General features: G+C 37.4%; 1 protein-coding gene across 11 annotated transcripts in view; it reads right to left on the reverse strand.

Moving 5' to 3' along the window:
- Positions 1 to 26246, reverse strand: part of LOC129765178 (juvenile hormone esterase-like) — an 87136-nt gene extending 60890 nt beyond the window's left edge. For 2 of the 11 annotated variants that reach the window (XM_055765127.1, XM_055765128.1), the window contains exon 1: positions 26013 to 26246. The gene's annotated coding sequence lies outside the window, so the exon portion shown is untranslated. Of the gene's footprint in view, positions 1 to 17470; positions 17596 to 25780; positions 25800 to 25856 lie in introns of those variants that run through there. The other 9 variants (XM_055765132.1, XM_055765129.1, XM_055765131.1 and 6 more) reach the window with 8 other exon arrangements.
- Positions 26247 to 26463: the final 217 nt, after the last annotated feature.

The following is a 26463-nucleotide window of genomic DNA, read 5'->3' on the forward strand; positions in this document are numbered from 1 at the left end:
CATGCCAAACCGATATAGTGGTTCTCAGATTTCCATGAAAAGTGGTAATATTGTTCTTTTTCGCAAAATATAAGACCCCTTTTTTTATTGTTTCATTAGAATGTCCGTTTACATTTTAGGGTGGTCCGAAAAATCAAACTTTCTCTTTTTTCCAAAAAAAAAGACTTTTTTCAAAAATTCATAGCTTTTGAACTTGTGGGCCTATTTCGACGACCAATATATCAAATTGAAGCCAATGAGTTACACCCGTGTTTTTTTACGCGTTTTTTTCACGTGGATTTTCCAATTGACGCGGTTTTTTTACGCGGATTTTCCAATTAGCGCGGTTTTTTTACGCGAATTTTCCAATTGACGCGTTTTTTTACGAGGTACGTATCCCCCACGTAAAAAAAAGTGGATGGGTCTGAGCCTAGGGGCACGGACGGGATCTTGACATGGGACTGTGATTGTGTGTAGTAATTGCATTAAAATTGAGTTTTCCATTATTCAAAATCTGTATTTTTTTCTCTTTTGATACATCAAATGGATACCCTGGAAACACCGTTTCCTGTATGTACTTGTATCCTTTAGATGACATAACGTGGTAGAATTCGGTACCGCATTCTGTTTAAAAATGTACACAAAAATACCATTAAAGCCATTGCTACCCTTTTCTTCTGTTTATTTAATAATGCAGAAGAAGACAAAAAGGCATCATGTATCATTTTTATACACAAGTCTACACAGTTAAGACCTACATAAATATAAACCTGAGTCAAATCAATCTATGACTACAAAAATATATTATGGATGAAAATAGCATTATCTCCTTCGTTACCACGTTGTCCGGAACATTGTTTGTAATAACTTGAAAGCCCTGTAATATCGCGACTACTCAAGCTATCATAATCTTTATTTACGTGGGTATACCCTTTCGATCTACTAAATCAGCATGCATTTTTTGCATTTTCACATAACCAAACAACATACTCGATATTATGACATCCTGGACCAAAATTACACAAATTAGTAGTAGTGAGACCTACACGATAAAAACATGAATTGAGCACAAATTGATTGGACAACATACAATATAATATCAAATCAAATAATGGAGAATTATTCATTTTACGCATCAACCCACATTATGAGCTAACGCCCGAATTAAGGCAAAAAGATTGCTCGTTGCGCCGGGGAGGAAGCGAGTGGATAGTGCAATCGAATAAAAAAAATACCCAATTAAAACTTTTTTTACTATATTCACTATTCATGTTTCAAGCAAAAAAAATTCTGGATAAATTTCCTGTCTAATGATATAAAGGGTGTGTCACATCAAATTGCATCACGGAAAAAACGCTGTAGAAATTTAATTTTTAGGAATTATATCTTCAGCTTTCGCTTATAATCAGATAAGAGTGTATAGATCACGTTGGCCATGCTTCACTGTCAATTTTTCGTAAATTTGAAAAAATGTCGTCGAACGAAAAAGAGCGTCGTGAATTAGTCCTGTGCATTCATTTCGAGAATCCGGAGTTGTCACATCGGGACATCGGTAAGATGCTGGGAATCGTCCAATCCACGGTCAGCAGAGTACTGAAATTATACTTCGAGAACCTAACCATCGACCGGAAGGTGAAGAACGGCAAAAATGTATGCTCCGTCAGTGAAAAAGATCACAAGCACGTAGTTAAGCAGTTTAGACGTGATCCGAGAAGTTCGGTCCGGGATGTCGCCAATAAGCTGAATTTGTCAAGTTCATTCGTCCAGCGGATCAAGCAGCGGGAGGGCCTGCGTACATACAAGGTTCAGAAGGCTCCTAACCGCGACGAAAGGCAAAACATGGTGGGGAAGACGCGAGCCCGGAAGCAGTACACCGAAATGCTGACGAAGCCGCATTGCCTGGTAATGGACGACGAAACCTACGTCAAAGCGGACTTTCGTCAGCTGCCGGGCCTGTTGTTCTTCTCCGCAGAGGACAAATTCAGCGTTCCGGAGGAGATTCGCAAGCAGAAACTATCCAAGTTTGCCAAAAAGTACATGGTGTGGCAAGCGATCTGCTCTTGCGGAAAACGGAGCGCCCCCTTCGTGATGACCGGCACGGTAAACGGGCAGGTTTACCTTAAGGAGAGCCTACAGAAGCGCTTACCACCACTATTGAAGCAGCACGAGGGCCCAACCATCTTCTGGCCGGATCTCGCTTCGTGCCACTATTCAAAGGACGAGTTGGAGTGGTACGAAGCCAACGGGGTCACCTTCGTGCCAAAGGAAATGAACCCGCCCAACGCGCCGGAGCTTCGCCCAATAGAGAAATATTGGGCGATTATGAAACAGGCCCTCCGGAAGAACCCAAAAGTTGTCAAATCGGAGGCGGACTTCAAGAGAAAATGGATTTCTGTTCAAAAAAAACTACAACCTGACGTTGTACAGAACCTTATGGACGGGGTAAAGAGGAAGGTGCGAGCATACGGGCTTGGGCTGGAAGTATGAATAAAAAGAAAATACCAAAAGTTGTTTAATAGTTTTTATTTTACTGTCTAAAATTTTCAAAAGGATCGGTCTACTGGGCGAATTTCTACAGCGTTTTTTCCGTGATGCAATTTGATGTGACACACCCTTCATAACACAACATATGTCACAATAACCATTTTGAGTAATATGCGTTTTAAAAGTCTTAATAAATCGTTACATTTTTCGTAGAGTGACCCCCCTATATAGAAATCAAAGACATAGTCTTATGTCAAAATATCACAATTTCGGTTTTCAAAAAACTCAAATTTTAACGTCTGTGACACTAGTAAATGAAATCCGATTGAGCTAATATTTTGCATTGAGTATTCAACCGTGTAAATCAACATTTCGCACGATGTTCCATATGAAAAATCGAGATGATCATTTTCATTGGCACACATACGTTTTGCTTCGTATTCAGAAAAAAAAGACCCAGAGTGTCGATTTTTGTCAATTTTTTTTCGAGATGACAATAGATCTCGACGTTCTACGAAATTTTAATTTTAATTTCAAATCTATCAGAGAGGTTGAGGGTCTCCGTAGCCACATTGGTTGCGCGTTCGCTTAGTAAGCGATCGATCGTGAGTTCAAAACTCAGGGCCCTCATTGACCATCTTTGTGTTGTTACAGAATAACTACGTCCACGCAACCATCATCAGCGATGGAGATCGATCCACGGTCGAAATAAGATAGATTCATCCATACAGCTGCTCTGATCTGCAAGACACATCGGGCTGGTGTTCTATAAATAACTCAACAATGATCAATCAACTGTCTCCGCTGTCCGGTCTAACTGAATAGTGGAAGAACAGAAGGAAAACTCTTACGCCTAAATGGCTACCATATGCAATGGTATAGAAGGGAATACTCTAACGCCGAAAAATGACAACTGTGTAATGTGCTAATTTTAGATTTGATAAACATGTGACATGTACACAATTAAAATTCGGCCCTGTTACAGCTAAAATGCTAATGAGCCTAAAATAAACAAAAGGGATTAAAAATATCAGAAAGGTGTCTTTTTTTCGTTTTTGGGCTATGATTTTTCAAAGTTCACATGTTCTTAGTTTCCGTTCAATATTCTATGCGACTAGAATCCAATTTTTACGCGAGTATTTTCAAGCTTCAAATTGATATATCGATCATCTGAATCGACCCAAAATTTTTTTTTTCCGAGATGACACCAGATCTCGAAGTTTTATGAAATTTTAAGAAATTTTAATTTTAAAAATATCAGAGAGGTGTCTTTTTTCGTTTTTAGGCTATGATTTCCCAAAGCTCACTTGTTTTTAGTTTTCGTTCAATGTTCTATGCGACTATAATCCAATTTTTACGCAAGTATTTTCAAGCTTCAAATTGATATATCGATCATTTGAATCGACCCAAAAAATTGTTTTTTTCGAGATGACACCAGATATCGACTTTACATGCAATTTAAGGCATTTGGTATCAAAAAATAATTTCGTGAGCCCCGATTTCCTTTATTTCCCCCTTGGGTGATTTTTCGATATTCAAAAAACAACAACTTCGACCGCTTTGCACCACACTTGAGTTCGATTGAGCTGATATTTTGCATATGGTGTGTTTTCGAGGGTGACCGGAATAAATCGCCACAGTAAACAACTGCAACAGAAACAACCGCTTAGAAAAAGTGTAGTAGGCTAGAAATATTTGGCGCGGGAAAAACATCATGTGCCTCACATTTCTATTATAAATTTATTCTCTTGTTCTCGTTTTTCGAAATTTATTCTGAGGACAATGTAATGGGGACGAAGTCCCCATTTGGCGAGGATAAGGAATCGAGGCGGCCCATGCCGCCAAGATGACGCAATCCGAGTCCACCGCCGACCCGCCGTCGGAAGCGGCGGTGTCTCGCACGCAAACCTGGGATCCACTGATTGCCCGGTTAGTTTGAAACATAGGATACGATCCTTTAGCAATGTCCGACCGAGCTCTAGCGAGCGTCGGACGGTATACGTCTGCCCGGGGCGTTACGTTTGCCTGGGGCGATACGTTTGCCCGGTTAATTCTTGTTTTGAAATACAATACCGCGCCACAATATTTATAGCCTACTACACATTTTATAAGCGGTGGTTTCTGTTGCAGTCGTTTTCTGTGGCGATTTATTCCGGGAACCGTTTTCGAGGTGGTGAACATTTTTTATGGGTAGTTTTTTGAAATTCGAGATGACCGTTTTCATTGCCACACTAACAGTTCGACTGAAAAGTTTATAAGGGAACGCAGTAAAACTATATTTTTTCAAACTTCAATTTTATTATTCAACATAATTGCCTTCGAGGGCGATACAGCGATTATAGCAATCTGGCAACTTTTCGATACTACTTTTATAGTACTCTTTCGGTTTTTCCTCAAAATAGGCCTCAGTTTTGGTAATCACTTCATCATCGGTCCTCAATTTCTTGCCTGCGAGCATTCTCTTCAGGTCTGCGAACAGAAAATTATAGTTTTGACACATATCCTTTGAAAGATGGTGCTTTATGATAGTCAAGTAGATTTTTGCAAGAGGCGCCAACTAGACGTCAACCTTATGAACTTTTCAGCCGAACTGTTACATACTTTCTATTTTCAATCATTCTAGGCAGTATTCGTCAATAGAATGGTCAAATTCGAATTTATTGTCATCGCTCCAACCTAAACTGCTCCCTGAAATAGTACATTTTCCGATCACTCACACTGAAGACCAGCCTTTTTACATTGTTCCATTCAGTCAGAGTCAGCCAAGTTCTCGATATTTTCTCTAACTCGATGAATTTCATGGCACCTTTGATTGATTTTACAAACATTCTTCTTTCTATAACTCGATGGTCCCTTAAGCCGGGTTCAGACGGTGCGAGCACGGTCTAGTCGGTCTAGTCAGTTACTGCAGTGCAACTACTCACACCGTGTGAACACATCATGCCAGTTTGGCACAATTTTCATTCAAAATTCACTCACAACTTTCAAAAAAAAAGTATTGTTCTAAGAATCAGAATACATATTCGATCTGAAAAAGTCCATTTTTATTCATTATTTTAATTTTTGACGCGTATTTATTCCACCTGCAAATCTGCTATCATTTTTATTTCACAAATCGGTACACTAAGCTGCTGGCAAGGCGAAATAAATAAAATTTTAAAAAATCTTCTAAACTGCCTTTTATAGCATCACATACTTCCGGAATTATCTTAGCCATGGATGCTTTCGAGATTCTAAAAATTATCGACAACAATCTGAGCGATATTCCAGAAGAAAGGCACATCAATGTGGTTTTTTTATTTCACTCTTGCAGGTATAGTATCCCTCATGAGTGTATCTTGGTGCTGTATTTTTGGACCAATGAAATCCAACAGTGTTTGCACTCATTCAGGTAGAATTCCTTCAATATTGTATTTGTTGCACCTTTGCCTTGCATCCAATTCCTGGTCCAAATCCTTTTGCCTTTCTGCTTTTTCGGATAGTGCCTTCAGTTCGAAGATATTCAGCACAAAGTAGATTTATACACGGTCAGCGTGTATTTCGCGGTAAAATTATGTTATGATAAAGCAACTGAAAACCTGAGAGGAAAACTGCCAATAGAAAAGTCTATTTCGGATCAATTATCTGTCAAATTCGGACCTGATTGCTGTTTCTGACTATTTGATGGACATTTGAAAAATCATCTGACATCCCTGGTAAGCCAATGCTGTAGTATCTAGTTTCTCTCGGCATCAGCTCACACTGTGTGAACGGACAAGGCGAGCCAACCAATTGTTAAGCGAGTTCACCGACCCAGTAGCTGCTCACTGTCAAGTCAGCTACTAGCAACGTATAAATGGGCCTTTAGATATCGAGTTAGGGAGAGTTGACTATACAATCAAAATGTGGTCTTTCTACGCAGCTCGTCATAAACTTTCCTAACTGACAGTTACGAGCTGAACTCGCCATAAATTATTGAGGTTTGATGCTTTTTATAAGAGCAGTACACCAGGTTTTATCACTCGGGGGATGCGTACCTCGTAAAACAAACCGCGCTAATTGGAAAATCAGCGAAAAAAATCGCGTTAATTGGAAAATCCGCGTAAAAACCTAAATTCCACTGAAAATTGAGGTGCAGGTGAAGCAATAATTTCCGTCACAAGCACTATATATTAAAAAATGCCGGGAAAATGGAACGGATATCCGGTAATTATCCGGTATCCGGTATATATCCTATATTTAAAATATATATATTTGCTATCCGGCCGGATACCGAATATTAGAAAATATAAATAATTTCTAATTAACACAAGATAAACCATAACGAAATAGCCCATTAACATAGTTCATACATATTTAAAAATAATCTTTGATTACTGAAATGCCCCATTTTTCTTCAAAATTAAATTAATATTAATTCTAGCAAATCTTGTTGATACTCCTTAGAATGGTCACCAAATGTAAGGATCGCGATTGCGATCGATTCGAAGTGTTTCCACATAACAGTCGATTTCGTTAGCATTGGAATATTTCTCCTGAACCCGTCGCTGACTATATGTGCAATCTCGTCTTAGTTCAAATGCTTTTTATGCAGCAAAATGATCAATTAGTTCGAATTTACAGGAGAGGTTGGAACTTATAATTATTGTTATTTCATCAAATGATATCATAAGCCAAACGCATTGCTCCATAAAGCCATAAGTCATGTTTTGTAGTGAAGCCTCTCAGACTATAATCCCTGAAGACGCACCCACAAAAATCTCATCATTGTGATAGAAAATCCTTATCAGAAAAATATCTGTTCAAGATTCCTTGTAGAAAACTTGATACTCTGTTGAAGGGTGAAAATTTTATCATCGTTCATTATATTGATGCAAAAATATGTTGATCGTTCTCCCTAAAATGTAATCCTTTTTTTGGTTCATGCGCACATGCATTTTCTTCCAGTTTCATATTCGTAAATAAAAAGCCGAATATCCGGCTGCCGGATATTCGACTATCGGGCCTCGAAGCTTGCCGAATATCCGGTATCAGGCCAACCCACTATCCGTTTCATCACTACTAATTACTAGAGTGCCAATAAAAATGATCATCTCGAATTTCAAAAAGTTACCCCATAAAAAATGTTCACCACCTCGAAAAAACACCCTATGCCGCATTTCAGCTCAATCGAACTTAAGGGAGAGTGACGCAAAGCGGTCAAAGTTTGAGTTTTATTGAAAATCTAAATATCACCCAAGAGGGGGAGTGAAGGAAATTAGGGTTTTCGAAGAAAAAAATTTAAGCCAAATGTCTTAAAATTGCATGAAACGTCGAGATCTAGTGTCATCTCGAAAAAAAATTTTTTTTTGTCAAAAATCGGCATTCTGGGACTTTTTTTTTCGAAGTACGAAACAAAAAGTATGGTTCTTTGTGCCAATAATAGTTATCTCGATATTTCATTCGGAACTTGCTACGAAATATTGATTTGCACGTTAAAATACCCTATGCAAAATATTAGCTCATTCGGACTTCAAGTCCCAGATTGCCGATTTTTGACCAAAAAAAATTTCGAGATGACACTAGATCTCGACGTTTCATGCAATTTTAAGTCATTTTGGCATAAAAAAACGAAAACCACGATTTCCTTTACTTCCCCCTTGGGCGATTTTTTGATTTCCAATAAACTCAAACTTTGACCGCTTTGCGCCACTCTCCCTTAAGTCCAATTGAGCTGAAATTCGACATAGGGTGTTTTTTTGAGGTGGTGAACTTTTTTTTTTATCCCTTTTGTTTATTTTAGGCTCATTAGCATTTTAGCTGTAACAGAGCCGAATTTTAATCGTGTACATGTCACATATTTATCATATCTATAATTAGCACATTACACAGTTGCCATTTTTCGGCGTTAGAGTATTCCCTTCTATACCTTTGCAAATGGTACATATTTACACAGTAGCCATTTAGGCGAAAGAGTTTTCTATCTGTTCTTCCATTATCCACAGTTAAGACTGGACAGCGGAGACAGTCGTTGATCCATTGTTGAGTTATTTATAGAACAGCAGCCCGATATTTCTGCAGAGCAGAGCAGTTGTATGGATGAATCGATCTTATTTCGACCGTGGATCGATCTCCATCGCTGATGATTGTTGCGTGGACGTAGTTATTCTGTAACAATACAAAGATGGTCAATGGGGGCCCTGAGTTTTGAACTCACGATCGATCGCTTACTAAGCGAACGCGCAACCAATGTGGCTACGGAGACCCCCTAGGTGAACATTTTGTATAGGGAAACTTTTTGAAATTATAGGGTCGAGTTTTTCCCATGCATTCATTGGCACCCAACTAATTACAGTAAAACCTGTTTTTGTGCGGTTTTTTTTGTGCGATTTTTTTTTGGGCGAATTTTTTTTTTGTGCGAATTTTTTGTGCGGTGTATGAAAAGAAGCATATTTGACGAAGTTGCCGTCCATTTTGTTTTTTTCGTTGGTTTATATGCATTTCAGTGCGAAAAAAACATATTTGCGGCTCAATTATCCACTTCTGAAATCATTCCCATCCTCTCATCAAATGCTAAGTTTTCAAAGTTTTTCTAAGTTTTTCCATGACATGATTTCTAACAGCAACACGTTTCGACATGCAACTAAAAGCACAAAACAGCCACGCGCAACCGAAAAGGCAAAGTGTCCCATCGCAAAGCAGGGAAAGAAAAGGAAATTGAACGGTGAATAGCGTGGATTCGAGTTATTTTCTTGGTGGAAACTTTTTTAAGCGGTCCCTATCTACCGCACAAAAACAGTTTTTTTCAAAATGTGTACCGAACACGATTTTTTAAAGTTACTGGTGAAGTTTTGCACGATTTTTTTTATGCGACTTTTTTGTGCGGTCCCTATCCCCAGCACAAAAAAAGGTTTGTCTGTACTGTCATATGCTCTGAGCATGAGAAGCATGAGGGAGCATGAGGGAAATTTTTGAGGTAAGGGAGAGACGTTATATTGCTCTGGTTTTACTTACGCGGGTCATCGTAAAGGAAAACCGCGTAAACTCGTGTAAAAAAACCTCGTGGATTGGAAAATCCACGTTGAAAATCTCGTAAAAAACCGCGTGAAAAACCTGTGTGTGTCTGTGCTTGCCGGAATTAATTGAGTTATTTCAAAAATTCATAACTATTGAACTACTGGGCCGATTCAGATCATCGACATATCGAATTAATTTCCCATGTTCATATTTCCTGTCCAACATCTTAACTTTGGGGAATCATAACTCAAAGAAGAAAAAATCACATCTCTGATTATTGGACACCCCATATGAAAAAATCTCAACTTTCAAGAAAAATTATTAAAAAATATAGCACCCTTGGTCCCGAAACTACGTAAACTATAAATAACAAATACAATCAATAAATAAGAAAACAAAATCCAAATCTTTGGAAGTATAATATATTTCCAAAAAATACTAAAAAAAGGCTTCAGTTCAATATGTCAATCATCGGAATCGGTCCAGTAACTCAAATTTTTTGATTATTTTGCATTTTTGCTGTGCGGTATTAGAGAAAAGTGTTCGGAATTTGAGTCAGTGTAAAAAATGGTGGTCTGAATCTTAGAAAAATGTTTGTATTTATAATCAAGTTAATTGTAGTCAGACGAAAAAAGCCTCTATTATATCCAAAAATCAAATTAAAAAAGTACCATTTTGAGTAATGCAGCAATGGTTTATGGCCGACAAAGCTTAAGAGTTCAGAATTTCAGACAAAACGGTAAGTGACACTTGGGAGAAAAAATTCTTTATCATTGCACAATGGAATAACTGTCGAGCTCTTAATGCTAATTTCCACTTAAATACATCTCCTGGACCATTGTGCATTGCAAAAAAGGTTTAGCAATACCACCAATACCAATATTGTTTAGCCACGACGAATCAGCCGATGTTAAAAACTCGTAATAAAATTTAACAATACAAGTCGGACTCGATTATCCGGAACTTTGAACTCGATTATCCGGAGTATTTTATTTTTGATTTTCGGAAATTTTGAATAATTTGTATAATAATTCTATATTGAATAGCTAATATGGGTATCAAAAGAAAGGGCTTGACTAGTAGAATGACTTGACTAGTAGAATACAGTTATTTATGAAAAATTCAAATCCAAAATGGCCACCACCACAAAATGGCGCCATATATATTTTTTTCACAACCCCATCAATATGGGTATCTAATAAAAGGGCTTGACTAGTAGTATACAGTTATTTATGAAAAATTCAAATCCAAAATGGCCACCACCACAGAATGGCGCCATATATATATTTTTTCACAACCCCATCAATATGGGTATCAAATGCAAGGGCTTAACTAGTAGAATACAGTTATTTATGAAAAATGCAAATCTAAGATGGCGGCCACTACAAAATGGCGGATTACCTATTTTCTCAGAACCCTATCAATATGGGTATCAAATGAAAAGGCTTGACTAGTAGAACACAGTTTATTATGAAAAATGCCCAAAAATGTATCAAAAGAAAGTTCTCGACTAGTAGAACATAGCAGATAATGAAAAATCCAATTTCAAGATGGCCGCAGCCCCCAAACAACTAATTACTTTTTGAATGGTTTCATTCAGCTTGACCTGTTTCTATGTATGTTTGAATGTTTGTTGGGTTGTCCCACATTAATAGAAAATTGACCCCGTTCCTGTTGAATGATTGATCTGAAATTTGGAACATACATTTAATTCTACTGTCATTATAAAACTGCGTATTCCATGATCTTGGAAAATTCAATTTGGCCGCAGATAAAAAATGGCTGAATGGCTTGATTTGGAGAATACCGCCACAAAATGGACGACTATGTATTTTTTGCAATCCCCTCAATATTGGTATCAAATGAAATAATTTACCTAATAGAATACAGTAGAGGTCGGACTCGATTATATACAGACTCGATTATATGTGATTCGATTATATACAATTTTGGACTCGAATATACTCAGTTTGGAAAAAAGTATTTTTTTATATTTCAAATATGACTTATTGCATGAAGAAATGTAACCTTTCTACGTTAAGGTGAAGTTTAAGTGGCTATTACATCTACAGTGGCGTAAAAATCGTGATTTTTTAAGATTTTGCTTGAACATTCAATTGTTTATATCGATATTGCAGCCAAATTAAGAAAGATAGAAGTTGTGCGTCAAAGAACAAATTGTGAAGCGGTTAAAGAACTTCATTTTAATTGATAGAAACAATCTACTTTAATATAAATTTTTAGGATAAAATTAATAATAACACATTAAAAATTATTAACTTTTAAGTGTTTCACTTCCAAAATGTTATTAAAATTCACTAATTTAGTTATTCCACTACTATATCCTGTACTAAATTTTCTCATCTTTCAAATGAAAGTATCAGAATCGTCTTCCGTAGCGTACATTTTAATGTAGAGCCAGTATGAAGCAACAGAGTTCGAAACAAAAAAAAAGTTCTGTAACTCTGTCATTGTTGAAATTCGAACATATGCGTAGGAGGATTTTTTTCATCAATATGATCGTCTATCACCTCCTGCGAGAATCTGGATATATTAATTTTTTTCATGTGAGAAAGGTGTTTTCTGACTTCAAGGGGATGAATCAAAAATCAAATTCCTCTTTTATTTTCAAAAAACGAAAAATACATGCAAAAAAATGTTTTGACTCGATTATCCGGAGGATTCGATTATCCGGAGTGAAAAAAAAATCAATACTCCGGATAATCAAGTCCGACCTGTAGAGCCCTTGTCGAACCAACCAGAATATACCATAGCGAGCTGCAAACGAGCTACTTTTGTTCCGATCAAACATGAATAAGAATGGCGCTCGTATCGCCAAAGGGAAACGAGTCAACTAGAAAATCCGAAAATGTCGAAAGCCGTAGGACGCTTTTATCCAGTTTCGCAAATTGAAACAAATCGATGTATCATGTACTATATTCCATTCGTTAATGTACGATAACTTGCAAAGATCTGTTCATATCTCGGATCTGGCAGACCATCACTGTACGCCTAGAGGTGGGGACACATTTAACACTGGATCGCACTTGAAAACACATGAAAATATTGCTCTTGTTGCACATTAGCAATGGTTGTACTGATTTTATCAAAACTTTCCTCTCTAATGAGTATGCACAATTTGAATTCGCTGCGTTCATCCAGTTTTTATTGAAATGGTGAATTACAGACAATAAACTAGATGCAAGTTTGCTCCTTGCGATTCGTCATGAGACATCTCAAGGATAAACTCAGACCTTCACCTTCACCAACTCAGACGATGAGCTGTTCAAAATTCTTTAGTCCCGGAATGAGTTTCACTTCAGGAGAGCTGGTAACCACTTTGAAAAGTAACACGCGATTGTGAAATTTAAGAGCATTAGCACAATTTCAGTGTCAGTACCCGCTCCCACAGATATTTATTGTATACAAATTAAGTGGTTAGAAATTTGACTAGAATTTAGTCACAAATCAAAAAACATCCGAAAACGAACCATTTTTATAATTTATTCCTTATTTTGTAACTTTCAGTCCTAGTGAACAACGTTTCTCTAACGAAAAGATCAACGTCAGTGCATAGGGACCGACACAAGGCTTAACGTGTTAAGTGGGTATTCTGGTACAGAAATTTGGAAAACAAAAAAAATTTTGTGGGTCATATTTCAAACGTATAAACCTTCAATAATATACCATTGAGAGGATTTTTCGAAATTTCCACGAATTATCAATCGATTGAATTTTCAAAAATAAAATCAGGTCTTCAGAATTAGTCTAGCGTCCGCGCATCTCATGCCCAAACAGTCTTGTTAGATGGTATGAGTTGATTTGTGAGACACAAAGTTGAGCGGTTATCTTCCTCGAAATTGAATTATGATTTCCAGTCAGCTTTCATTTGCTTTTCGTTACGTCGTTCACCCTAAAGCTGCGGCTACGATTAACGATTGGATAGAATTTTTTAAGGAAATTTGGTCGAATTCGTGAAATGAAGTGAGGCTCCTTCTATTGCCGGTCATTCAAAGACATGGAGGACTCTCTATCCAGTCTTTTTATACTAAATTTATGTCCAATATCATTGCCATTCCATAATAACTAGGCTGACCGAATGGTTCAGGAATAAAAACGGAACACGTAAGTCAAAACAAATAACTTTTGATATCTTTCGAAAAATTGAATGAATGAAACTGAGTACAAAACAAAATAATCAAACATTCTCAGGAATTCAATGAAGGAATATTTAGATGATGAAGTGACGTTGTTAAGGATATTGTGATTTTTAGAAGTATTATCATAAAATTTGTCACATTCCAGATCGATGTTCTGTTTGCCAATACTCATAACTTTCATGGTTTCATGGTGAATTGGCAGAAAAAAAATCCTATTAGCAGGTGCGACACCACAAGGTAGACACATAATATAGCGCAATTCCACGCCAAAACAGACAATTTTTACGCGATCCTGGGCCATTTTTTTTATGTAGAACTACGACTTTCAGTAAGAGTACCAAATCAGAGAAAACGTCACGATTTTATGGAATAAAATTAACGTTACTAACAACTTTCGCTACGAATGAATTTTAATGATTTGCACACCAATCGAATTGGAAATATTCTAGAATTTGTTTGGTGTATACATTGTGATTCTTTGATCCTCAAAATTATTGAATTAACGTAAAAGCGAATTGATTTTCATTCGTTTTTTGTCGAAAGAGTTTTTGTGAATTCAGGGGACTTATTGGTGACTTTTTCCGATCGATCAATCAACTTCCGTGAATTCGAGCATTGTTTCCGGGTTGAAAGTGGCGTCAAAGTGCAGTGTTGATCTGGCAACCGGCTTTAGCGTGTGCTTTATCGGGAATTTCGTCGAGAGGGATCTAAGTGCTTTCGATGGTGCTTTGCACTCCAACCGAATTTCGTGCTAAACTAAAGGGATGCAGAAGAAGAGGGTCAAACTACGGTAGGCAAGGCCCTATGTTTAACTTCTCGAAGTTGGAAGAAATTTTCGAAGCTTCAGACTGAACAATTTATTGCCACATGAAAAATGAAAAACGCAGAGAATGATGTGCATTGTTTCCGGGTTAAAGGTGGCTTTAAAGCGCAGTGTATGCCAAACCGGATGTAATAAAGGTATTTTCCTGGGATGAGAGCTGTGTTCTTCACCTTTCGATTTGCAACTGGCACGAATTGTTTGTTACACATTTTTATATCATAAAAAATAATTTATTCAATCATTGTCCATGAACAAAATATGTTCATCTATTTGAACTCGATTTTTTTAACTACTGCTACTTTGAACATCTGACCAAACTTTATAAAAACTTTAATACAATCCATACATTCGATTGTGTTTTTCCTAGACTAGCCTTTCATTTTTCAATGTATTACAAAGCAATATCGAATTTTTTTTCACAGTTTTAATAAATTTAGCATAGTTAACATGAATTAACAAGAGTTTTAGAGTTGATAAAAAGACGGGACAATAAAACATGATCGATAAAACGGTACGTTTGGTCAGCCTCATAATAACTAAATCACACAACAGTAGACGAACAGATGATGAAGACCATTTCATCGTAAAAATGTAAGTGCGGCATCGGACGAGTTCGACCTAAAGGCTCGTCCACATTATGCCGAATGATGTCGATCGGCCTGTACCAGGCGGCATATTCGGTTCGTTATGTAATATGGATGCCACATCGGGTGCACGAAGCCGAAGCCCCATCGGATGCACGAAGCGGTCACGAACACACGTCGTCAACGTCGGCACAATGTCGTCAACCAGGGTTGCCAATAATATTTTTCAAAAAACTGGAAGATTGCTCTTTAAAAAACTGGAAGAAAACTGAATCATGTAAAACCGTTTTATTTTAGAAAGATCGGCTTTAAAATAATTTTTTGCCCATTTCAATGATTGAGAAATATAATTTCCTTCGAAGCGTCGTGTAGTATTTATATGTAGTTCATTAAACGGCGAAATGAACAATTAATTGATCATATCATTCGAGTAGATCAAAATGACGTTTCCCACTACCCGAACATTACTGTGAGACAATATTTGAGGATCTTTTCTTCTAGAACATCTAGTAAGTACGTTTTTGGGGTAAAAATTCAAAAATATCGTTGTTATTGCTTCGTGTCCATCATGTCATGTCATTCCCAGATTAATTGAGGTGCATGGGGTCACGGAATCTAACTCCAACATTCTGTTCTTTTTCTTCTAACGCGAATTTTGATTACTGTAGTGTTCCTTTTGACCATATTCGTTGCTATCTCACGAATAATTTAGAGCAAGAAAAATCGATCTTCGGTTTGTCGCTTTTGCGTGGTTGGTTTCATTTCCGACTCGTTAACATTTGAAAGCGGTTCTATCATGCATCAATAGGAGAGTTCAGATCATGCGTAATGTTAATGCTATTTAGAACTGAAAATCCTTTGAGAAACTAGTATCCCATTGATGTAAACGGAAACAAGATTACATGGGTTTTATGTTCATATCAATCAAAGTCAATGGAACAAATTGACTCTATGCTCTTCTGAAATTTAGAATGATTTGGAATACCAATAAAATTTGATGGTTATATAAACTCAAAGGCAGCATAGCTCACGGGCTCTATGAACCTATTTGGGTGAGATATTTTGCTATGAACATTGCCAGTCGTGATTAAAATTATAGTTCAAGTCTGAACTTCAGAATATTTTGGAAAACCTACACCCAAAGTTAATTTTTAGCACATGTTCTGGTATTCCGATTTATTACATTAAATGAGCTGAAACATAAAATGTTCTACTCCCCAAGACATGTATATCATTTGTGGTCGTGTAAAGTAACTTTGCATTCCAGCCGGCCTTGGTTCGATCCCCATTGACGTCGTATGGACGCATACATACAAACCATTTTTAAGCTTTTAAAATAGCTCATTATTTGCGCATTTGACTCTCATGCACAGGAAATGGCATCTTTTCTGTCAAAGATGACATGTTTTCTGCCAACGCTAATTTGGGTGTAGAACATCTGATATTTATGTAAATTCTAAGACAGTGTAGCATGCACTGTGCTCTAACCGTATTGAATTGGGAAGTGTAAGCGAGAGAATAAAAAACACTGAGTTGAGAAAAACGTCAATCCAAGGTATTTACACATTGGATCGATCGAACGATGAATGTCGAAAAAATAAATTGGTCAAGGGATAGGAAGGGTGAGTGAGGGATATTATGTATAAGTTGTGAATTTATTTTACATAAAATGGGTAAAACTGAAGCACGCATTAAAAAAACTGGATAAATCTGGATGATATTTAAAAAAACTGGAAGATTTCAGGATTTAACTGTTTGACTGGATCGAGAGAAAAAAGCTGGAAGAATCCAGTTTAAACTGGAACATTGGCAACGCTGTCGTCAACGCTAATTCACTTCGTTTTGTTTTGGTTCGACTTTCTCGAACCGGACCCACTTGTTTCGGGTTGGGTTCGGCTTGTTTCGAGTCGGTTTTCGGCACGTCGGCAAGCCCGGGCGGTACGTCCACATTTAGTAGGCTTTACCAAGCGGCCAAGGCCGCTCGGCGTAATGTGGACGCGTCTTAAGAGAGGGGAAGCAACATAACCACACCAATATAATTCGTACGAGTTCGCACGGCCACACTTTCGTACAACTTAGAATTAAATGACAGAACGCGCACTAACCCCGTATAGATGGGAGATGTGCCAACTAATTTTGCAAAACCTCTTTGAATAGACTTTTGAATGTTCAACTCCCGATTCAACCGATTCACTTACTCCTTTTAAAACATTTAGAAATAAAAATGCAAGATAAATTATTCGACTCAAACCATTATAAATAAGTACGCAATTTAATGTTTCAGAAATACTTTTCAGTAATAATAGGTTCACCATATGATTGTTTATGTTTATAGTAACACTTTTTAATCTACCCTGCTATGACTTGTTCCATAGAGAAAAAATCTTTTATGATCAAACAAAATAGACTAGTTTAAACGGAACATCTGTAGAAGACACTCCATAAAAAGTTCATAAGAATGCTACCCTTACGAATAGTTCTGCGCAAGCGCGTGACTTCACGACTCTTCAAGCGTATTTCGGCTACAACTTTCACTTTCAGCACCAACGGAAAACCGTACGCAGCACGTAGCCACCACCACCGAACTTCACGATCAATCACACTGTGCACCCGGTCGCATCCCAGCCGCCTTCTTTTATATGGAGACGGTGATCCTGAGCTACCAAAGTGCGTTACATGTGTGTAAACTCCGCACGTTTCGCTACGCCACGGGACCCTCCACACTCACGGGCCCTGCAATATGCAATTCGAATCAGGGACACTCGGCAATGCAGATGACTGAATAACAAAAGAATAGGCCTTTCTTCAGGATGGAATCTTCTGATCACCATTGGAAATGTAGAAGATGGCGAGTGATCGTAAGGTTTTGCCTAGGTGCGCGAAAAGTTTCTGTGAACTTGCGCACCATCAGTTTGCCAATTCATATGGTAATAACGTATGCCCAACGATCATTGCCTCGGGGCTATAGCGGCTACAAACTATCGGATCAAACGGTTCTTAAAATAAGATCTTGTCTAGTCGCTCAACTCTGCCGATTGAAAAAAATCAACAAGTCATTCCATTTATGATAAAATTTAGTAGTTTAATTTGGAATACTTCCTTCAAAGGTCAAATATTTCATACAAAAGTAACCCATATCAGATACCGTCATCATTGCTATGCGTCTGTCCTAATTATACACAGCTACAGTAGCCTTCATCCAAACTAAAACCCCGACCCAAACTACGTTACGCAACATCCAGAATATCATCGCCGATTCCATAATCCGTCTGCATTATAACAACAACAGCCAAAAACCAGAACGGTTTGTAAAATGAAACCACTACGAGATATGCATTAACGATGTTGTTATTCCACTTCATTTCACTCCATCTGCATCTGCGTTGCATCGGTTGCCGAAAACGATGCAAGCGCAGAAACTTTCGCTAAGAGTTTGGCCGAATTTCTCTTTCACCCAGACGTACTCTCAGTCTGGAGTAGGCGGAGAAATGCCGCACCCGGGGGATCGTATTCCCCTTCCTCCTCATCACGGAGCTCATTCATCCTTTTCCTGCCGGCAGCGCTGCAGCTTGGGGACGAAGGTAATTGATGCATTCATTGGACTGAATTGGCTGGTGACACAATGACTTATTTTCGCCAATTCAGCGCCGAATGTCTGGATCCGCCGCTGCGGACAAACGAGAGGGACAAGAATGCATGCCCTGCAGCAGACAAGCGCGAAACCCAACGCTGGGAGGTATGTACATCCGAGCGGGCACGTGTGGCCTGGATGTGATTCATAGTGTCGAGCCCACTACCCGCCATGGCGAAGGAGGGTACTCGTGTTTTTCGAGTGATGCTGTGAATTTTAGCGTATTCCCGCGAGGCGAATCTTTACTGAAAATAGAATCGACCAAACAGGTTCCTAGAATGGGCGTCAATTACCAATTGACGCGATTGTTTCATTCCCACGTTTTTTTTTTTTCAATTCCAGAAGAACTCTGCAAACATTTCCAGGTGACTTAGGCGATCAATTGCTTACAGTTCTACATCCAGAAATAAACCTCACAATTTTTTCGAGAGTCATCGAACAAATCTATAGTGACGCCGCATCTATAGAGTGATAGCCGCATATTAATCCGAATTTATATGAATTTAATACACAAAGCATCTAAAATGAAATAACCAAGAAAGGTTACAGAATAAAGCTCGATTCTTCTAAAATATGGAAAATACCAGGTCTCCCCATGATTGCATAGGAGACGTAATCGACAACACCATTAGTGTTGGGAAAACGCATTTTTGTTGTATTAGGCTGTCAAAAAAGTCCTGCGGTATTTTTTTTTTTATTTTCATTTGTTCATAAAATTAGTTACAATCATCTGTTTTAAGTCAAATATGCGCCGTTTTGTTCGATGACTTGTTCCCAACGAGATGCCAACTTCATAATACCCCTGTTATAGAAGCTCGCTTCCTTATTGGCAAAAAACTCGGATAGCCAATTTTCACAGGCCTCTTTTGTGGCTAACTTCTGACTACCTAGCTCGTTCGCCATGGACAAAAACAGGTGGTAGTCACTTGGTGCAAGGTCCGGACTATACGGCGGATGCAAAAGAACCTCCCATCCGAGCTCCCGGAGCTTCTGTCGCGTCACCAAAAAAGTGTGTGGCCTGGCGTTGTCCTGATGGAAGACAATGCGGCCTCTGTTTATCAAAGATGGCCTCTTCTTCATGAGTGCTACCTTCAAGCGGTCCAGTTGTTGGCAGTACAGGTCCGAATTGAGCGTTTGGCCATAGGGAAGCAGCTCATAATAGATTATTCCTTGACAATCCCACCAAACACACAGCAGAACCTTCCTGGCCGTTAATGAGGGCTTCGACCACGACCGTTTGCGCTTCACGTTGTCGTAAGTGACCCACTTTTCATCGCCAGTCACCATCCGCTTCAGAAACGGGTCGATTTTGTTGCGATTCAGCAGCGATTCACATGCGTCGATACGGTCAAAGATGTTTTTTTTGCGTCAACGTTTGTGGCACCCATACATCGAGCTTCTTTGTGAATCCAAGCTTCTTCAAATGGTTAATAATGGTTTGATGACTTATCCCCAGCTCTTGGCCGATGCTACGGCTGCTACTATGCCGGTCTTTCTCGGCTAATTCAGCGATTTTGTCGCAGTTTCCGACGACAGGCCTTCCGGAGCGTGGCGCATCTTCGACGACCTCTACACCAGAACGAAAACGTTGAAACCATCGTTGTGCGGTGGAAATGAAAACTGTATCGGGTCCATAAACTGCACAAATTTTATTGGCAGCTTGAGATGCATTTTTGCCTTTGTCATAGTAATACTGTTAAATATGTCGGATTTTCTCTTTATTTTGCTCCATATTTGCGACACTATAACTCACGAACGACTTAACCAAACAAAACACTGTCAAGGATTATATTATAGCGCGCAAAAATAACTTTCCAACAAGCTATAGTATGACTCAATACAATGAATACAACTAGAACTACGTGCTTACAACGACACCTCGCGGAAATACCGCAGGACTTTTTTGACAGCCTAATATTTTGGCCTACAAGCATAACCATGCAAATTTCCGATGAAATTAGTGAAATGTCTGGAAAAGGTGCTCTTGATTTGTTGCGAGTCTATGATAGTACTTTTTTCCTGAAGAATATTCTGGGATATGATAAGAACAGCAGGTTCGTGTTTTTTCAATTAAATGAATTTGTAATGGCAATTTGCAATGTTGGTAATATTAGCAACATGACTTACCGATATCACGATCAATCGCATAAAGATGGTGGAGTGACTTACACCAACGGTATGAGTAAATACTGAGTATGTGGAATAATTCGATGTCGAATCCGAGGAGTTATAATGCTAAGAACCAATATTATTTTGATTTTGCTACTGATCTGATTGTTTCACTATCTACTTGAAGATTCAAATGCAGAAATTTAGGCAATTATAACATTAAAAAACACAATTGCTTCTCTTTGTTCATCATGTACAGAAAATAGTAATTATATGAGCAGGGGTTCAATGGTTTCTTATATTCATCTATTAGGAAACACATAAGACACTATCGTGACAGACATGTTTGGTCTCTACAAATAATGTGATTCAAATGCAGAACATTTTTTCAAAATTGCTCAAATGTTTTCGAACAAAAAATGTTTGTTTGCATGTTGAGCAAACGTATTTCATTGTGTAGAATGCGAAACAGCGAAAAAGTCGATTTTGTTCATTTTGTCGTTTACGTCTCCTATACAAACATGGGCAGAGGTGTATGTACTTAAAATCGGATTTTCTCTATCTTTCAGACAAAAAAGCAATATTTGTTTTTTTAACCAAACCAATCGAAATTTTCGTCGGAATTGAAGTGTTACTCAGCGAACGCGCCATGAAAACAAAAAGTAATCGGAAGAAGCTAGCACTGATGAACAAGTCACATGCGCTAGTTGATCCAAATTGAGTAGCACAATCGTTTCCCTTGCCGGCCTTGCTCGGAGTAACGGGGCATTGTAATCAAGAAAAATCACTTTGTGTGGCATTGTGTCCTATTTCAACCGTTTAAAGCAGAGCACGGCTCAGTTCGATCAATTGTTTTCGGTAAAGTTTACTAATAACATTAGATTCACAGGGCTTCGATAGTCATACCAGATTACAGCTCGATAATCCTAGGAAACACACTACATTGTATTATCTTCGAAGTGATTTTCTAACGTTCAGAAAAATGAAAGCCTAACATTTGGTGAAAAATAAAATTGCATTATAATTAGGTTTAGAAAAGTTCAGAAGTCAAAAATACTGAAATTTCTGTATCTGCCTAAATGTCTGACCTTATGATTTGAAACGCTAGCATAATTGATGAAAAAAATTGTAATGGGTCGTATCTAGGACACGACCGCAATTTTCGACGTAGAACTACGGAATTGTATTATTCACTTGTTTATCACTTCGGATATTATTTTAGAATGCATCGAAATGTTTGTAATACCTTTTGTCTATTTATTTTTTCATTACTTCAGTAGACTCGAAAAGAGTCGAAAGCTATCAGCACTTCTCGTTTATTTGGTTAAACTCGCATCAGACTTTCTCCTTCCCACTCAAATATCGATCACAAACTACCCTTTGCTCCTATTGCTCTTTTGCTCCTATATTCCGCTTGAGATGTGATCGAACCCCACAACATGCAACAGCTAGGTTACCCTGCTGGAATTTGAAAGCATACTTTCATGAAATATACGTTTATCTAAATAAATGCAGTGTATGGGGTAGAAGTACCTATCACGAGTGAGTTTTTTTATTAGTTTAGAAAACATATCTTATTTTTAAAGCTCTAATATGATTTTTAAACATCATATATCTCTTCTTTGTCGATTTTGGTACCTGGTTCCATGCAAAACATTGTTCTTTTGTTGAAAAATTTAGTTTGAAAATAGTGTGTCCCATTGATGCTTGCTTCTTAGAATTTTGCCAAGGAATAAGCGATCAAAATAATGAGATTTTTATGCTGTGTAGTGGCTGTTTTGATACAAACACAGTGTTGACGCATACATTACAACCTTCTTGATGTTGTGATTCGGCCAATTTATACGATTTTATCGAAACAAACATTTATTTTTGTATTACCATAATTGGTACAATTTTCCATCTACGTTCCGGATATTAGAAAGAAAACGCTAACTTTATTTCACAAAAACGTGACCTGTTTTCTGATTTGGCACCCTTCCTGAAAGACGAAGTTCTACGTCAAAATGCAGTTCGTTCATTTTAATTAATTCGATTATTTTTGCATTTGAATGTATATCTGTTTAGCAGGCCCGGAGGCAGTTTTTAATTTTTCGAATTTGAATGGAATCGTTCCTTAATGTTATTTGATCACTCAAAACATGTAGCTTAACCGTTTTTATATCCATTTTCCGATACAGGTCGGACTCGATTATATATTGGGTTGGGGAAAAAGAAATGTCGTATAATGTCAATATATGGCAACACTTAAACATATCTTGTGTTGTACTTATCGCATCGGGTCATACTATACGGCTATTTAAAGACGACGATCTGTGCTACAAGTATCGTTTTGACAGTGGTGGGATTGCGAGAAGAAAAATAGAAGGTGGGAAGATTCACGGGTTTTGCTTGTGTTAAACTTTGATTGTATTAGTAGCCAGGAAGATAAGAAGTTCACATATCAGGCATAACAGTCAGTTACTCAAATTGTACAAAATTGAATGTGTCAACGAATAACGTTGAAAGAGGATATACAGAAAATAATTACATATTTCCAAAAAATATTTTTCGCGTTACATTCATCATTTGAAAAATAAACAGAACATGTCACGAACCAAAATGTATCATTTTTGTTATTTCTTCTTATATCAGAATTAGTATTCTAATTTTTACTATGTTTGGATTTTAGAGCATCTTCATGGTAGTTTATCTCTTGTTAGCAATTGTAATTCCTTTTTCCACAATTAGGGTGCTGAACACTTCATTCGTCTAAAACTAGGACGGAAGCAGAAAACTTTTCGTCTCAATTTAGGTCATATGGAGTCTATTCAATTTATTTTTCAAGTGCATTTTACGCGGAAAAAAAACTTGCTCCTTTTTTCTCATGCGCTGTAAAATGTTTTCCGCCAAAGGAAAAAACGATTTTGTAACTCTGACTTTGTTCATTTACGTTTTTGGTCGATGTAACGAGAAGTAAAATAATATTGAAATAAAGTTTAGAACACCTCAACAGTACTGAAATTTCAGTTGGGCCCCTATGATTTTGAACGCTAGCATTGATTTAAGAAAAAATACTAGTTTGTTCATTTCATCTGCTTATTTTTACTTTTAATAACAACACTTTTCCTATGTAGTGGACTATTATAGAAAAGTAGCATACATAAACAAAATCTGTGACGTTACAGATTTAAAAATCTTCCCACCTTTCATTTTCCATCTCGGTGGGATTGTCCTTTTCAGTCCCAAGTTATAGCACGTCAAAGATGGAGTCCACCAAGCAAGAAATTCGCCATATTTTACGTTTTTACTACCTGCGAGGTAAAACTGCAACGAAGGCGGCCGAAAAAAATCGTGTAGTTTATGGACTCGGGTCCATAACGATTCGCACAGCACAGCGTTGGTTTGATCGATTTCGTTCTGGTGTAGTGGCTGTCGAAGATACACCCCGTACTGGTAGGCCAATCGTCGTGGAAACCGATAAAATCGTTGAAATTATCCAAGTAGATCGGCATGTGAGCTCTCGCTCGATTGGCCAGGAACTGGGTATAGACCATAAAACCGTTTGGAGCCATTTGCAGAAGATTGGATTCCAAAAAAGCTGGATGTATGGGTGCCACACGAGTTGACGCAAAACAATCTTTTAGACCGAATCAATGCCTGCGATGCACTGCTGAAACGGAACGAACTCGACCCATTTTTGAAGAAGATGGTGACTGGTGATGAAAAATGGTTTAATGAAGTTGCCTTCTAAATGGCAACAAGCGAACAAAACGGCGCATATTTGACTTAAATTGGATAATTTAAGTATGTTAGATAAACCGTCAAATTTCGATCAGAAATACGACATTTCTTTTTCCCCAACCCAATATTATTCGATTATATACAATTTTAGACTCGATTACATACAGCTCAACTATTTTTTTTCTTTCTCTTTCTTTATGATGTGTTGAAAAACACATTTTGGCTGGTTCGTTACTTTTATTACCATTTTTGGAAGAATGTCGGGTGTGAGAAATGAACTTGTGACCTTTAGCGAGAGAGGTTGGATGTTACAACTACGCCAGATGGCATCCACAAAAAAATAGTTCTCTTATATATATATTTCAAAAATGACTTATTTCAAGCGATAATGAAATTTGTCAACGTTAAAGTGAAAGTTATAACGAGTACAGTAAAGTAAAAATCGCTATTTTGGTCGATTTTAGTAGAAAATTCACCAGGAATTTTTTTTTAAATTATATTGCAGCGAAATAAAAACAGATAGAAGTTGGGTATCAGAGAACAAATTGTAGAGTGGGTAGTGGGCTCTTAGTTGTTCTATAGAACCTTCAAGTTCAATGTGTATTTTTTGGATAAAATTGAGAGTAACACCTGAAAAAACGACAAACTTTGAAGTTTTGTTACTTAGATCTACTTATTTGGAAATTTCACAACTGTATCTTGGATAACATTTTCTTATATGGAAGAAAAGCAACAGAATTGTCCTACGTAACGTAATTTTTAAATTAGAGCCAGTTTAAGGCAAACAGAGCCCGATACAGAGAAAAAGTTCAATAACTCTGTCATATGTTGGAGTTCGAGCATATACGTAGAAGAATTTTAATAATCAATTATGAGCCTTTGTCCAACAGTAGTATTTTTTCAAAAAAGACCAGCTTTAATTTGATATGTCGATCATCTGAATCGGTATCGGAATTTTTTTTAAAAAGTCATTTTTGAAATAAATGAGAAAAAAACGATTTTTTGGACCACCCTAACAAAAAAAATAAAAAAAGGGTCTGAGATAAAAGACAAAACTACAACCTTTCACGAAAATCTGAGAACAACTATATCGGTTTGGCATGGAATGGCTGATTATAATATAAAGTCGTTATCAGACATATCTATGTTTGATATTTTATCGCAGTTTACAGAAAAATCTATTACTCTATCATATAGAAAACCCATCTAACACGGAAAATTTAATTTTCATTCATAATTTTTAAATAGACGCACTTTTTATTCCACCTGAAAAAGACATTATGATTTTCGCTTCACAAATTGGAGGACTAACCGTCAGTAACCTCTACGCGAATATCTACAGTACCAAAGCACTCAGGAATAATTACTTATGCACAAATCTTTGTCACCTGTTCAGAATAGGTGAAGTTTAGGTATTTACACGATTTTGGTAAATCCACATTATTTTCCCCGTACAGATGGTCGAGTTGTGATAGAACATATTTTTCATCATTTTGTATTCTATTACATTGCATTTCAATAGCCCTTAATTGGCATTTACGAACCAGACGGACAGTGTATCGAATTATTTCAATAGTGTTTTGAACAGCAAGTCACCACTATTTCATCACTCAAAATTCAATCTCAGTGATATTTTCTCCACAGAATCAGGATTTTTTTTTGTTTTGCAGCACTCTCAATTCTTCCCGTATTGAACATCAGCAATCTATTTGCAACACATATCGGGAACAAAAAAATACGAACAAACACGGACGAATTAAAATTTTGTATCACCATGATCAACGAAAACTGATGTGAAAAGTGTTGCCAGTGGTTGGATCTGAAGAATGGCGTATAACAGATATAAGAAACTGGTATACAAATTCTATTCGTGCTAACGACATTGAGCAGCGTGCTTCGGGTATGAGAAGCGACAATAACAATGATAGATTTTAAGGTGCTATGAACACACTTTTAAAATTAAAATGAACTTTTTCTTATAAAAAATGTACTCTA

The sequence above is a fragment of the Toxorhynchites rutilus genome, chromosome 2 (assembly GCF_029784135.1).
Source record: "Toxorhynchites rutilus septentrionalis strain SRP chromosome 2, ASM2978413v1, whole genome shotgun sequence".
In the NCBI taxonomy this organism is placed as follows: domain Eukaryota; kingdom Metazoa; phylum Arthropoda; class Insecta; order Diptera; family Culicidae; genus Toxorhynchites; species Toxorhynchites rutilus.